Source organism: Callithrix jacchus, chromosome 1 (genome assembly GCF_049354715.1).
Source record: "Callithrix jacchus isolate 240 chromosome 1, calJac240_pri, whole genome shotgun sequence".
Classification (NCBI taxonomy): domain Eukaryota; kingdom Metazoa; phylum Chordata; class Mammalia; order Primates; family Cebidae; genus Callithrix; species Callithrix jacchus.
Genome location: NC_133502.1, coordinates 1,842,339 through 1,857,944, shown reverse-complemented (window position 1 = coordinate 1,857,944; position 15,606 = coordinate 1,842,339). Strand labels below are relative to the sequence as shown.

The window sequence follows — 15,606 nt, the reverse complement described above, 5'->3', positions numbered from 1 at the left end:
TTTTGATTACAAAGATTTATCCAGATATACTTTATTGAATGCCCACTTATGCTACTATATAAGATAATCATTTTACAGATAGATTAAAAAATGAGATTATGTATTCCTCTAGTACTACATTCTTATATGTGATTAATGCGTTAATTAACTTCAAAACAGGTGATATATGTAGATTGTACTCTGGCATTGAAGCACACTTTCACAACTTATAAAAAATGCAATGAGATCTATTCTTCAAAAGGATTCAATATTTTAATCTGCATTCTAGTATTAAAGTGTTTGGAGAAGTATACCAATTATTTATTTGAAAACTAAGTTTCTTATATACAAAAAAATTGTTTTATAATATTTTATCAATTTATCTAGTTATATTAACTGAGCAAACTTTAAAACTAACTGTGACTTGGAAGACATTTTATTGATGGTTTCTAAATTTTGCTTTCAAAATAGGAGTAGAGGAGCTGTAAATTCTGAAATTTTGTTCCATATTTTAGCCTTGTACTTTTGACCAGGCTTCTTTTTTTTAGAGGAGTAAAAATACTTGTAAAATGTCTTATTACTAATTTTTAACAATTATTCATTGAGTGTCTACTCTGTGTCAGGCTCTGGTCTGAGCTCCAGGAAGTGGTAGGTTTTAAAATATACATATGCACACAAACAAACAAGTGCAAAATCAAAAATTCTTTTCCTCAAAAATTTCATTTAATAGTGAGAAAAAACAAGAAATAAAAAAATACTTTGTATATTTAAACCGAGCATTTGGATGACAAAAGATGAGAAAGATAATTGGAATAATGAGCCCTGCAGTTGAGATATTAAAGTTTTCATTCAGGTAGTCTGAAAAGGCCAAAATTGAGAAAGTAGATTAAGCCATGATGGATGTCTGCAGGAAGAGCTTTCTCGTGCCAGGGTATCAGTGAGTGCAAAGGCCTAAGGCAGGAGGATACCTGTGTGCTATAGAAAGAGAAGAGTCTGTTGAGAGGAAGTGAGTTGAATGAGAGGAGGACAATTGAGGATGGAGAGAATAACAAACAGCCAAGTCAGGTCAGGCCTTGTTGGCCATTTTGAAGACTTTTCCTGGAAATTTTAAATAATTTTAGAGGACCCATGGGGATCCTTTGCATTATAATAATGCTACACAACAGTGTTTTAGTGAAGGAGAGACTGCACATATGATGGTGGTCCCTTAGGATTAACATGAAGCTGAAAAATTCCTACGGCCTATTGATGTCATAGCTGTCTTAACGTTGTAGCCCAATGCATTACTCACATGTTGGCGGTAATACCGGTATAAACAAACATACCACACTGCCAATCTGTGCATTATGTACTGCAGAGAATTGTATGCACTATACTGTTTATATATTGTATTGCATTATGCATTATACTTTTGTAGTGCATACAATTCTGTACAGTACATAATGCTTGGTAATGATAATAAATGACTGTCACTAATTTATGCATTTACTATACTATAGTTTTTATTATTTTATATTGTATTCCTTCTACTTATTAAAAAAAAAGTGTTAACTGTAAAGCAGTCACAGGCAGGTGCTTCAGGATATATTCCAGCAGAAGGCATTGGATATCATGGGAGATGACAGCACAGTGCATGCTATTGCCCCCTGAATACCTTCAAGTGAGACAAGATGTGGAAGTGTAGACAATATATTAATGATCTTGACCCTTTGTAGGCTGAGGCTATTGTCTGTTTTGTCTTTGTTTTTAATTAAAATTATTTGTACTAAAAAGGAAAGTGTTTATAGAATAGGAGCATGCAGAAAGAAATAGTACAGCTGTACAATGTGCTTGTGTTTGCATTATTACCAAAGAGTCAAAACATTTTTAAAATTTTCAAATTTATAAAGTAAAAAAGTTATAATAAGTTAAGCCTAATTTATTATTGGAGAAAGAAAAAAGTCCTTTAAAATAAATTCAAGGTAGCCTAATGGTATACAGTTTATAAACGCGACAGTAGTATACAGTAATATCCTAAGCCTTCACATTCACAGCTACTCACTCATCAACTCACGCAGAGCATCTTCCGTTTTCTGCAAGCTTTATTCATGGTAAGTATACCATTTTGAAATCTTTTTAACAAGACTTTTACTATGCCTATTCTATGCTTATGTATGTTTAAATATACAAATACTTACCATTGTATTATAATTGCCTGTAGTATTCCATACAGTAAGATTCTGTACAGGTTTGTAGCCTAGAAGCAATAGGCTATACCATGTAACAGGCCAGCCCATCTAGGTTTCTGTCGGTACACTCTATGATCTTCATACAAACAATGATTATTGAATTCAGGTGACTACCTAAATATGCATTTCTTAGGAAGTATCTCCCTGTTCATTGACATTTCACTGTGTTTTACACAGAAGAGTGAGATTTTGACTACTCTGTTGAGAAGAGACCCCAGGGAGACAGGAGAGAAGTATGGAGATCATCTACCTGGTAACAAATGACACAAACTTATTCTGGGGTGTTAGAAGTGGAACTAGTAAAATGTGGTGGTATCTTGGATACAGTTTGAAAGTAAAGTCTATGTACTGACATACTGGATTTGCTGACTTATTGGATGAGGGATTTGAGTGGAAAGGAGAAGTTAAGAATGACTACAAGTTCTTCACTTCAGCAATGAGAAGATGGTATTCCAATTAACTAACAAGTCATGATCAATTTCTGGAGAGGGTTGAAAACAGTACCTCTATGTATTCTATATTCCCTTTCCTTAAAAATCCTTTCCAGACAAATTCAAATATTATTTCTCATCTCTCGTTGACATTATTAATTTTTTCCAGTATATCCTTTCACTACTTTTATTACCTGTATACTCAGCTTGAAGGTGGCCCTGCTTTTATACAGTGAAGTCCTTGCCAGCTCTAGGACTTGAAGGGGCCAGGAAAAGAATGATACGGTTTGGATATGTCCCCACACAAATATAATTTTGATTTGTAGCTCCCATAATTCCCAAATGTCAGGAGAGGGACCATGTAGGAGGTAATGAATCATGGGGGCTATTCTCATGATAGGAAATAAGTCTCCTGGGATCTGATGATTTGACATAGTTCAGTTCCTTTGCACACGCTCTCTTGTCTGCCTTCGTGTAAGATGTGACTTTGCTCTTCACTGGCTCTTTGCCATGATTGTGATGCCTCCCCAGCCAGGTGGAACTGTGAGTCAATTAAACCTCTTTCCTTTATAAATTACCCAGTCTCAGGTGTGTTGTTATTAGCAGCGTGAGAACAGACTAATACACACGTCTATAAGATTAAGTGACTGACTGTGAGGTAAAAGAAAAACTATACCTGCTTAAAATATGTTCAGTGAGTAGTTGTGTTTGTATGTGTGGTGGGGGTAAATGTGTTGTATTGACTTTAAAATATAGCTATCCTCAAAGTAGTTAAAATACCCAAAGTTTTTGACAATTATGTTACAAAATATGAATTAAAGCAGAACTTCCTAGAACAATTTTAAACATCACCCTCTGTAAGTATAGTGTTGATAAAAGTTTCCAAAACACTACTATTTAAGGTTTTCTATGACTGGATGAAATTTAGGTATAGTAGTTTATGGTTAATATTATCTAAACCTTTATAAATATAGAGAACTATTGTATTTATATCCTCACCACTTCAATGATTTCTATATGTTTTTGGCTGTACATTCTTAATATATTGATGTAAAATGTATTTAATTATAAAAGACTTAAGAAGTTTTATCAACATGTATATTATTTGAAGAAAGAAAAATGTAATCCAAATCCCACTAATTTTCATGACAATTTCTATTTTTTTTCAGAGTTGTAAGGACATGGTGCATGAATACAGTATAAACACTTACATTTCAATAATCTTATCAGTAGAATTTATTTTCCAAACATTGTACATATATATATATATATATATATATATATATATATATATATATAATTATGTGGCTACAACTACTAAAATCATATCCTTTTATTTTTCTATTTGTTCTATAAGTCTAAGATATTTACCAAGTTTGTTAGTTTCAGTAGGGTATTTTTTGGCAAAGTCATCAGAATGTTCCTAAATACTCCATTTATAAAATTTATTTTGACAGGCCCAATACTGCTGATACCTCTTTGGCTACTTTTAGGTTTGTTCTTACAAAACTGAGAAGGCACTGGGGAATAAGTGCAATGGATCAAAACATGAATATTTTAGTACTTCAGCAATTCCTCCTGAGTATATTGCAGAGTACCAAGCAAAGTGCTATTTAAACCATCTCAAACAAAAAAGCAGCAAGTATAAGATTTTCTAAACTGATGCCAATCAGCAGCAAGTGTTTTTCTTAATGAAGAGTTATTATGATAATACAATTGTGTGACTGATGATGGATGAAAGGATTATAATATTTTTCATAAATAGGTAAAATAATTTTTGGTTATTTTGGCAATTTTAGAGGAGATGATTGTAAACTAAATAACATTTAAAAAAATTATTCTCATAAGTGCATATGTGCATACCTGCTGTCTTTGTTAATGGATTCTAGGTTTTACACCTGATAGGCATTTAAAGCACAATGATTATTGTTTCTATAATTTAAAAATAGAAACCCTAAAAACAAAAATAGCAGATAACCAGACTTAGTATCAGATTTTTCCAAACCTTGATAGCTCACTTTTCCTTTCCCTGTTTTTCTTTCTTGTAGGATGACAAACAGAAAACGGGTTTCATTGCAGCCGTGAAAAATTCTATCAAAGTGTAAAATGTGATAGATACAAATTAGAAATATTTTACAGAAGGTACCTAAAAAGTATAGTAAATCATATGAAATGTAAATGCCATTATAATATTTCTCTAGAGCATATTTGAAACAGGATATGATGAAAAGAAACCTGATAAAGGTATGTGAGGCTATGGAAACACGTTAAGTACAAATGAAGACGCTTCAACTGAATAAAGGTCACATACAGGAGAAATGCCCAGATCACAATGAAGGTCACATACAGGAGAAATGCCCAGATCACAATGAAGGTCACATACAGGAGAAATGCCCAGATCACAATGAAGGTCACATACAGGAGAAATGCCCAGATCACAATGAAGGTCACATACAGGAGAAATGCCCAGATCACAATGAAGGTCACATACAGGAGAAATGCCCAGATCACAATGAAGGTCACATACAGGAGAAATGCCCAGATCACAATGATACTCTAATATTGGGCAACTGTATCTTAAATAACATGGATTTTTTTTCTGGAAACATTAAAACTAGGTTATTTCAAAACAATCAGACCTAAAAAGAAGCTGTAGGGGCTATATATACACACACTGTCAGTCAGCCATCATGCTTCCAAGCATCTTGGTGAACTGGAGGGAGGTCTTGCTATTAAACTAACTCCTTATGTTAACAACAACACCAATATACACACACACACACACACATTGCTCAAGAGACAGAGAGAGAGAGAGACTCTGTTCCTGTTGTGTTGGAGATAGTTGCAATGTTACGTTTATACTAACCATAAAACAAGACAGACCCACTAAAATATCATAGCTTCTTGGAAACTATTAGAGAACTAATATGCAACGACACAGAAGTGTACTAATTTACAAAAATTGATCAGCTTTACAGACAAGAGTATTTTGTTCTCATTACTGGCATTGCTGAGAGGAGGCTTGCATAGGAGGAGGTGAAAGGAGGATGACAGTAGTGCTGTCAGAAATTCCTCTTACATATTCCATCAAAGAACTCTCTATAGGAATAGAAAACATAGGTCAAGACTAAAGAGAAAAAAATATTTCCCCATTGAACAGAAAGCTAACTGTGGGTTACAGAACACAGAGAGATCTACAGTCTGGAAAGTGGAGGCTCAGCTATAAAGAAGAGAAAGATCTTTGGAGTCTCAACTTTCTTCAGACTCAAAGTCCCAGGGAAGGGAAATTTTTATCTTATTTGTAAAACATTTGAACCCAATAGTAAACCCAATCAAATTAAACTTTCAAAAATGCCCAGATTCCACTCAAATACAGATAAGATTAATTCAGTTTCCCAGGCAAGTAACCTGGCACAAGACAAAGTGTGTGCTTTAAAAAGTTTAACAGTATTATTTCAGTTTTAAAAGACACATAAATAAGCAAGAAAATATAACGCATGATCATAAAAAGAGCCATCAGTAGAAGCAGACAAAGATGTCTCTGATACTAAAATTATCAGCAGGTGAATTCCAACTACAATAAAAATGCTATGTAAATATCTACAGAAAATTGTGAACAATATGTATGAAAATTCATGGAGTTCCACTAGAGACACAGAAACCAATTTTTAAAAAATAAAGTAGAACAGAATGTTAAAAATAGAATATCATATATAAAGAATTCACTGATTAAAAAAAGGATTAGATTGGACCCAACAATGGAAAAAAAAGACAATGAACTTGATGTCAATAGAAAATATTTATACTGAAAAACAGGGAAAAAAGACCAACAAACAAAATATTTGTTAAAAAAAAAAATGAAATGGCCTATGCCAGGCACGGTGGGGTCTACCTGCAGTCTCAGCTACTCTGCAGGCTGAGAATCACTTGAGCACAAATGTTTGAGTCTTTGGTGAACTATAATTGTGCCTGAATAGGCACAACTTGTCACTGCATTCCAGCCTGGGCAACATAGTGAGACCCCAATCTCAAAGAAAAAAAAAAGAAAGAAAAAAGAAAGAAGTTGAATGGCCTAGCTCCTATGTTATTGTGTTCCCAAAAGAAGAGAGGACAAAGATAATTAGGCAGAAGATATAAAGAGATAATTGCTGAATGCCTTCAAAAGGTGACAAAGGCCTTCAACTACAAAGCTGCGTAGCACTGGAAACCTCAAGCAGGGCAGATGCAAACACTTTATCTACAAATACAGGTAGATACCCAGATGCACACATTTGCCAAAACTCATCAAACTAAACAATTTAGATTAGCACATTTATTTTAAATAAGATATTTAAATTAAGTAACTTAATTTCGAATAGAAGAGTGAGAAAGACTAAAAATGGGATCATATATAAACCGGTTAACATTCTGTATTCTGCTTAGTAAGATAAAATTTTTTAATCTCTAGAATATAGTCAAGTTCAAAGGAAATTAGATTCATATGATTTAATTTTTACTGAGGGAAATAACATTTAGACAAAAATATGGATAACAGTGAAAAGCATAGAAGTTTAACTATGTGATAAAATCACTTCGTGGTAATGAGTCAATGCCAGTTAAAGAAACATGTATGAAGAAACGCTAAAAGGAGAGAAAGTTGAAGAGAAATGTTCATAAGAGACACGATATATCTATTAATGTTTCTACTGTTTCCCAGACATGCCATGGTAATATATTTAGACATCTGCCTGGCTGATGTTTTAATGAATTAATGATTGCTCTATTTTATTTTGATTACAGGCACGATCCACCGCACGCGGCCAATTTCCTACGTATTTTTTAGGCTTATGTGGACCATGAACACGTCCATGTCCTATTTGCCATAATTTTAAATTCTCTCTGAAATGTACTGTCAGGTAATTTCTTCTAACAGTTATTTTCTGTTAACTTTGCCTCAGTTATACTAAATTCTTAGATTTCTCAGTAGATAAACAAGTAATATTGATTTTTCTTTTCCAAAGTGCTTATGTCTGTCTATAGAATATTGTATTATTAGTGCAATTCACAATTTTGCATTGACTTTCTTTAATGGCCCAAATTAAAGTTTTAATGGCCCAAATTATTTTACATAGTGTTTCTGAGTCCCAGCTATCTATTAGGAAATTATGTCATTTGCTTCTGCATGATATTAGAGTATTGTTCTCCATACCAAAACTTTAAAATTCCTTTTTGAAATGATTTATTTTAGATCTGGGGTAGCTATTTTATTATGTTTATTTTCCTGTATTTTAGTAATTTTGAGAAAGGAGTTTTCTTTCTTTTAGTTGCTCTTCAATTTTTACTGTTTCTTACAGATGGTTTCAATGTAATATCATATAAACATCAGAACGTGAATAATTATTAAATAAATCCTCTATTCAACTTTTAGCTGTAGAATTTATGATCTCCATTTAATGAAAATGTATTGGCTAAATCTCCCAGAATTAAAAATAGTCACTATGTTTTTTTAAATAATTGAATAATAACTAAATTAAAAATATACTAATTTATTATTTTTGCTAGCTATTAATTAAATCACTGCATTTACTTTCTGATTTCTGTCATAACCATTTAAATATATTTTTTAGGTTTTTTTTTTTTAAGATTCTCATTATTGCCATCTGGTGGAGAAGTGTTTTTCTGTTTTGTTTTGGTATGGTTGCTGATGTAATTTTTTTTAGTTGATAAATAAAAATTGTATATATTGATCATTTACAACATGTTTTTAACTATGTTGAATGGATAAGTTGAGCTAAATAGCAAATGCATTACCTCACTTCCTTATTATTTTTTTTTTTTGGTAATACTTAAAATCTACTCTCTTAGCAATTTTCAATAATACAATTCATTGTTATTAACTATAGTCATGATGTTGTACAATAGAGCTCTTTAAATTATTCCTCTAGCTAAAAGAAAATTTCTATCCTTTGACCAACATCTTCCCAGCCCCACTGCCCCAGACCCTGGTAACCACCATTCAACTCTCTATGAGTCCAACTTTGTTACATTTGGCTAATAAGTGAGATCATGCTGTGCCTGGCTTATTGTATAGTTAATTAGGATCTTTTTAAAAATATCATTTCATATATATTTTTTAAAACATCAAAGTAGAAAAATGCCTTAAAATTTATGTTTATTTTGAAATTCTTATAATGACTTTAAAATTTAAGAATAATCACACATACATATATATCATTAGCAACCTACATTTTTATATGACAGATATATACATATATATCAAAATTATGGAGTGTATGTGTACAAATGTATACACACATATATATAAGGGTGTGTCTGTATATATAATACACACATACATATATAGCAGTATGTATACATATGTTTACATGAATTTAAATATGTAGATAAACAAGATTTTTCAATTGAGAACACTAATTTAAAATGGTATTTTCAACAGAGAACATGAATTCAAAATAAAATTTTCAATTGCATGCAGCCTGTGAACCAAGCAAAATTGGTGGTATCAGGCATATGCATAAGACATCTATTCCTCGATCTGATAATGTCCAAAATTGAGCCTGCTGTAACTCTTTAGAAGACACAGTGCAATTTATTCAAGGTTGTAAGGAATTGATATTGGTTTCATAATCAATAACTATTGGTGAATTGTTATTGTGAAATATTTAAAAAATGTTATCCAATATCTTCATGGTCTATTTCCTGATTTTATAGAAGTTGGTAGTAATTTGAAAGTTTTATAAGGCATTTTCTTTTATCAAATGTAGAAGCAGATATTGCCTTGCTATGCCATGTCTATAATAGCTATTGCCCAGCAGATGGCAGCACTTGCAATATTATGAAATTAAGAAAAACAAACTCATTTAAACAATAAATACAAATATTTAATTTTATCAATATTTTTAAATTTATAAATACTATATTTATACATTTAATTTTATTAACCCTATAAAAATAACACATAACACAACTTACTGAAATATTTAAGACACATTATTAATGACAAAAAACACTGACAGGAATATAAAATCTTCACTAATACAGTCACAGAACACAAGGAAATCCAGTTATGCTCACCAAATTTAGAATACTTTTGTATTCAAAATAAAAAAAACCTACTGTTTATTTGTGTAGTACTTTCAGAGAACTTATCACTTGGTCGGCATATTAAGCTTAGATTACTTCAAAATATCACCAAAGCTACTTGCTTGGTGAATGACATTTTAAAACGACATGTCTTCAATTATTTTAAATACCATTATTTATTCATCAGTACATAGTCCTTAATTGCAATTGAGTAAAACCTTATAATTTCCTTTAGAAATATTTTCACATGTTAATTTTCACATAACATGAAACATCAAATTAAGAACCCATGTCTACATGATTTTTCTGTATTTTGTTAATTCTAAAAATAAGACTTTTAAATATATGTATGCTTTCTCCAAATTAAAATACAGTTGCAGGAAAAGCATTTCATTGGTTTGAAATATGTGATACTGATAATTAGATGAGTCAAGTAAATATCTTTATTCTGGCATTCTTAGTGTCAGTCAAATAATGAGAAATTCTTCCAAATATGTGGATTTTAACTGGGATTTAGAAGTGAGGATTATAACCTAAGATGCACAGCTATGTCACGCCACGTATGCTTCTAAAGAGGGGAGAATAAAGGGAAACTTGCACTGGCAAAAGTGAAGCTTGGAAACATAATTTGTTGGTCTCAGAGACTCAGTGACAGAGTTAGTGTCAGTTCATTGGTGGAGATGCCATTACTGGGTAGGTGTTCTTTCAAGTCATCAAGGGTTACTTTAAAAAGTCCTTAAGACAATCTTTATTTCAGACATACAAGCATGAACCCTCCCCTTTGTCTCTCCTGGCTTTGTCTGACAAAAAAAAAGACTTCATTCTAGGATCTGCAACTTTCAGATCAGTGATACGTACCAACTGACCAAAGATAGAGCAATGACTAAAGACTTCTAAAATCCAGCAATACATACTGTAATTTGAATATTCTTAAACTTAACGTGTGAATTAAGACAAGTTACCTACTTTCTCTTATTCATATCCCAAGCCACTGCATCCTCCAAGTTTCTGTTAATTTCAAAAGTGTTTCACTGATGCTTATGAAACAGTCAATTCCTCTTACTTAACTAGTTTCTTTTTCGTCCCCTTTTGTAGCTTCTCATTGTTAATGCCCTCTCTATTACTTTGAGATAATCTCATTATTGTCAGAGGCAGTGCTTCAAATGCTGCCTATGTCTTTGCTGTTTAAGCCTCAGAGGATTCAGTATCCACTTTAAAAATGGCCATTTCTCCCTTTTGATCCACACTTTGTCACATTATTAACAAGCAAACAAATCAGTATAACCTGTGACCTTCCCAACCAAAACTTAGTATCGTTGAGCTCTCTTTGAAGACAGCTTCTTTAAATTTTGCCTATAATCTCCTAACAACAGATCAATAATTAACACCCCTGCTCCCCCTGTCCCCCACCCCCACCCCCGCAAACAACATACAAAATTAAACCTGTAGGAATCATGAGTTTGGGTTCATTTGAACCGAATGATTCAATTGTCGTCATCACTTTTTTCTCATCAGTTATAGTATACATCTTGACTTGGGCATAGTTTTCTCTACCACGAAACAAAACTGAAAATGTTCTCCAAATGTCATGCTTCAACAGATATAACCAAAAGATTCTAAATTCCTTTATGTAAAACTCTACCTACAAAGTATTAAAAGAATGGACTGAATATCAACATGTACCCATGTCCATCTGTCTCCATAATAGCTTCTAACTTACACATACAGCACTGACCTAAAAACACCTCTTGACTCTAGTCATCTTTTCCAAAACTCCATGTAACCAGTTAATACAATTTCTTAGTAGCTAATATAATTCTTTTCATTCTACATAAGATGAGCACTTTGTTGATAGGTCAGTTTATATTTCCTCTTGATTACCCTTAATTAGCACATCAATTATTAATTACGGGTACTCAGAAATATACACAGTTATCGTGAGTAGCCAAGGTTTCGTCACTCTAACTCTTTGAAAAAGTACCATTATGGAGAAAGTCACTGTCAAGTACTGGGAGGCATCTGAGGAAGTATGCTGTTTTCATGCTAATGAATTACACTGTGATAGTCTTACAGATATTAGCAGAAACTATGAAGCTCCTGGGTCAGAAACAACAGTTTACTACTCATAGCTAAAGCAGTACTCAGGATTAAATATTTTGCCTTTTCCCCAAATAAAATTCATGCAGGGTAATGAAATGAGGCCTGGGCATTTCCTGCACACACCATGTGGACTGCTACAAAACACCCATGATGGAAGGCCCAAATGATTTTTTGAGCTCTCCTGGCCAATCTGCCCATCCTCCCATTCTGTGAAAGACATTTTCTTTATTACCCTGGAATGTTATTCAAATCTGCTATAGGGAAGAAGATATTTCTATCTTTACTGTCCTAGAATGTAAGCAAATATGTTCCAGATAAATGAGGCTTCTCTATCTTCCAAGGCTGCTTATACACCATGGAATATTATGCAGCAATCAGAAATGATGAGTTTGTGTCGTTTGTAGGGACATGGATGAATCTGGAAAACGTCATCCTCAGCAAACTGACACAAGAACAGAAAATGAAACACCGCATATTCTCACTCATAGGCGGGTGATGAAAAATGAGAACACATGGACACAGAGAGGGGAGTACCAAACACTGGGGTCTATTGGGGGGAAAAGGGGAGGGCCAGTGGGAGGGGGAGGTGGGGAGGGATTGCCAGGGGAGAAATACCAAATGTGGGTGAAGGGGAGAAAGCAAACAAAACACACTGCCCTGTGTGTACCTATGCAACTGTATTGCATGCTCTGCACATGTACCCCAAAACCTAAAATGCAATAAAAAAAATAAAATAAAATAAAAATAAATAAAAAGGCTGCTTATAAGAACAGTCTTGAAAAGATAGTCTGGAAGACATTCATTGTTGATGCCTAGACAGGTATCTATATTAGAGACACATGGATTTCAATCATTTCTTTAAGTAAAATAAAATTACCCCATTTTTTATTCATTTTTTTTCTTTGAGTGTTGCCCAGAACAAACAATCCCAAAAGAGGTTTATTTTTTCAAAAAATGTTTATTATTGCTCATGGTTCTATGGATTGCCTGGGCTGAACTAGCCAATTCTGCTATACGTGCTGCTGGCTGGAATTGTACACGTAGCTGGATCCAGCAAAAGCTCTCCTGTTCCTAGAACATTCAAGGTGGTTTTGCTCATATGTCTGACACCTCAGCTTGCTAGGGCTTGGTCTCTAGCAGGAGACTGGATGACTTAAACAGTATCCAAGCCCTATGGAACAAATGTGAAAGCTGCAAGGTTCTCAAAACCTAAGTTCCAAAATTCCACTGATGAAAATATATTTAAAATCCAGTTCAGATTCAAAGTATGGGGACATTAATTATTTTGATGGTGTATAAGGATAGAAAGATTTGTTGGTGGCCATATTTTCTGACATTCTAGCATATTTTATGTGCTATTTTGTGTAAGTGTGTGATTTGTACCCTCATTAATGTATTAACATTTGTGATAGATGAAGTAAATGGTAAACAGAAAATAATAAGGAAGCTCTGGAATTTCTTTAAGCGTAATATTGACATTTTAGATACCTTGGTCTCAATGTTTTAAAACACATATGTGAATTTATAACTTTCACATTAAAAGAGTGCTTATAGTGTTTGAAATTTTTCTAAATTGCACTTACAGCGTGTTACTCATATTAGAATGAAGCACTCTGCTAAATTATTAACAGTGAACTTTATTATATAGATTGTCACATTTTTACTAAAAATAATCAAAATAAACTTTATTTAAATAGAATTGACCAAAAATGTTTCATCATAACTATTTTAAAATCAGGAAGCTTCACCTCAATTTGTAAATTTCAGTTGAATATTCATTGCAAAAATTAAATACATTTAGTAAACCCATTACACCAACATTACTTAATTCTATTTTTTAATCTGAATATATCCTATAGCTGTGGTTCCCAAACTGTGTATTGAGTGTACCACAGTAAACTTTTAGGGGTGTAATAAGACATTTATGTTTTCAAATGAAACACTCAACATCTGTCACATATTATGCCAAATATTAACTCAAGGTAACTTACAGTTTCAATGTTAGATAATTCTGTATTCCTTTTAATTATATCACACCTCTACAAAGCTGGAGTTTGGGCACTTACTATGACAGAATGCAAGTGGTACCAGAAAGGATTCCTGATCCAGACCCCAAGAGAAACTTCTTAGATCCCATGCAAGAGAGAATTTGGGGCGAGGCCACAGAAGAAAGTAAAAGCAAGTTTATTAAGAAAATAAAATAATAAAAGACTAGCTACTCCATAGGCAGAGGAGCAGCATAGTCTCCCTGACTGAGTATACATATGGTTATTTATTGATTATATGCTAAACAAGGGGTGGATTATTCATGAGTTTTTCAGGAAAGGGGTGCTGATTTCTCAGAACTGATGGTTCCTCCCATTTTCAGACCATACAGGGCAACTTCTAGACATTGCAATGGCATTTGTAAACTATCATGGCACTGGTGAGAGTGTGTTTTAGTATATTGATGTATTATAATCAGCATATAATGAGCAGTAAGGACAACCAGAGTTCACTTTCATTGCCCTCTCAATTTTGGTGCATTTTGGCTGGCTTCTTCACAGCATCCTGTTTTATCAGCAGAATTTTTGTGTAACTACATCCTCTGCAAGAATCCATATTATTATTTCTAAAGCGAAACTTAGACTAAGAATGCTTTTGTTCTTAAGATATCATCAGCACACTCCCTGGGTCTATTAAGTCCTGGGTCTGTTCAGTAAACACTATTAACCTATTTTCTTAACTGTGAATATCCTGTTGACTAAAAATGCCCATCCACCTAGGAATTCAGCCCAGTAGGTCTCAGCCTCATTTTACCAGCCCCTGTCCAAGATGGATTTGCTCTGTTTCAAATGTCTCTGATGCAAGTTCTGTGAAAAGTCAATGTGCACTATGAACATGACAATTATAACAAATTATTGGCTTGCAGTTTGGTGTTCAGGCAAATAAAATAATCATCTTTTATTTGCTTTCTCTCATGTTATCTAACGTGGTCATTCGGATATAATAAAGATATTTTCTTTAGGAAATATATAATAAATTGGGTAATTTTTTTCTTAATAATCTGAATGATAGTTTGTCAACTGTTTTGTTATTATGGTCTAATATAACAGGTTACAATTCAAACATTTGAGCATTACACTTCAGTTAGGCAAACAATAAGTAGTTTATAACTTCATTGCTCTTTCTTGAATTTTCCTCCTCCTTGGGTAGCCTTATGTTGGTGAATGTTTGTGTGTGGGTGAGGAGGCCCACACCAAGAAACACATTTAAAAGTTGCCAATCTATGGAATCTCGGATTATCACTGTCTTTGTTACGGAATATCTCATTTATTTCCAGACTGGCTTTTAATGAGATATACATATTCTGTTTGACCTGGTAGGAAACACCATGCAGGAATTTGCTGCTGCAGTAAAACAAATCGCTTTTACACTCTGACTTCTTTGTGCTGATACCAGCCTACCAGCTCTCTTCTCACATCCAAGAGCACTCAAGTTCTCCCGTGGAACAGGGGATGGCATATTAGATTTATCAAAATATCTGCCTCTCCTGTCACTGCTGCGTCAACATTCCACAGGCAATGCTCTACACCATTCTGAATAGGAAAAACTATAAGAATGGAGCTTCTTCCTGTGTTCACACTAGAGATGGTAGAAAAAGACCTTTGTCCTTAGAATTCCATTTAGTCTCATTAGTACATTCTTCGACATGACCTGGGAACATACAGGTAAGTCAGGGCACATTTATCCAGGCATCTACTTCCTTTCCAGATTTATTGTTTTTGGTTGTCAATCTTTTTGGT

At 33.4% G+C, this 15,606-nt stretch overlaps 1 protein-coding gene across 1 annotated transcript in view; it reads right to left on the bottom strand.

Moving 5' to 3' along the window:
• Positions 1–15,606, bottom strand: part of LOC144581491 (uncharacterized) — a 241,027-nt gene that overhangs the window by 50,776 nt on the left and 174,645 nt on the right. The gene's annotated exons all lie outside the window — the stretch shown is intronic.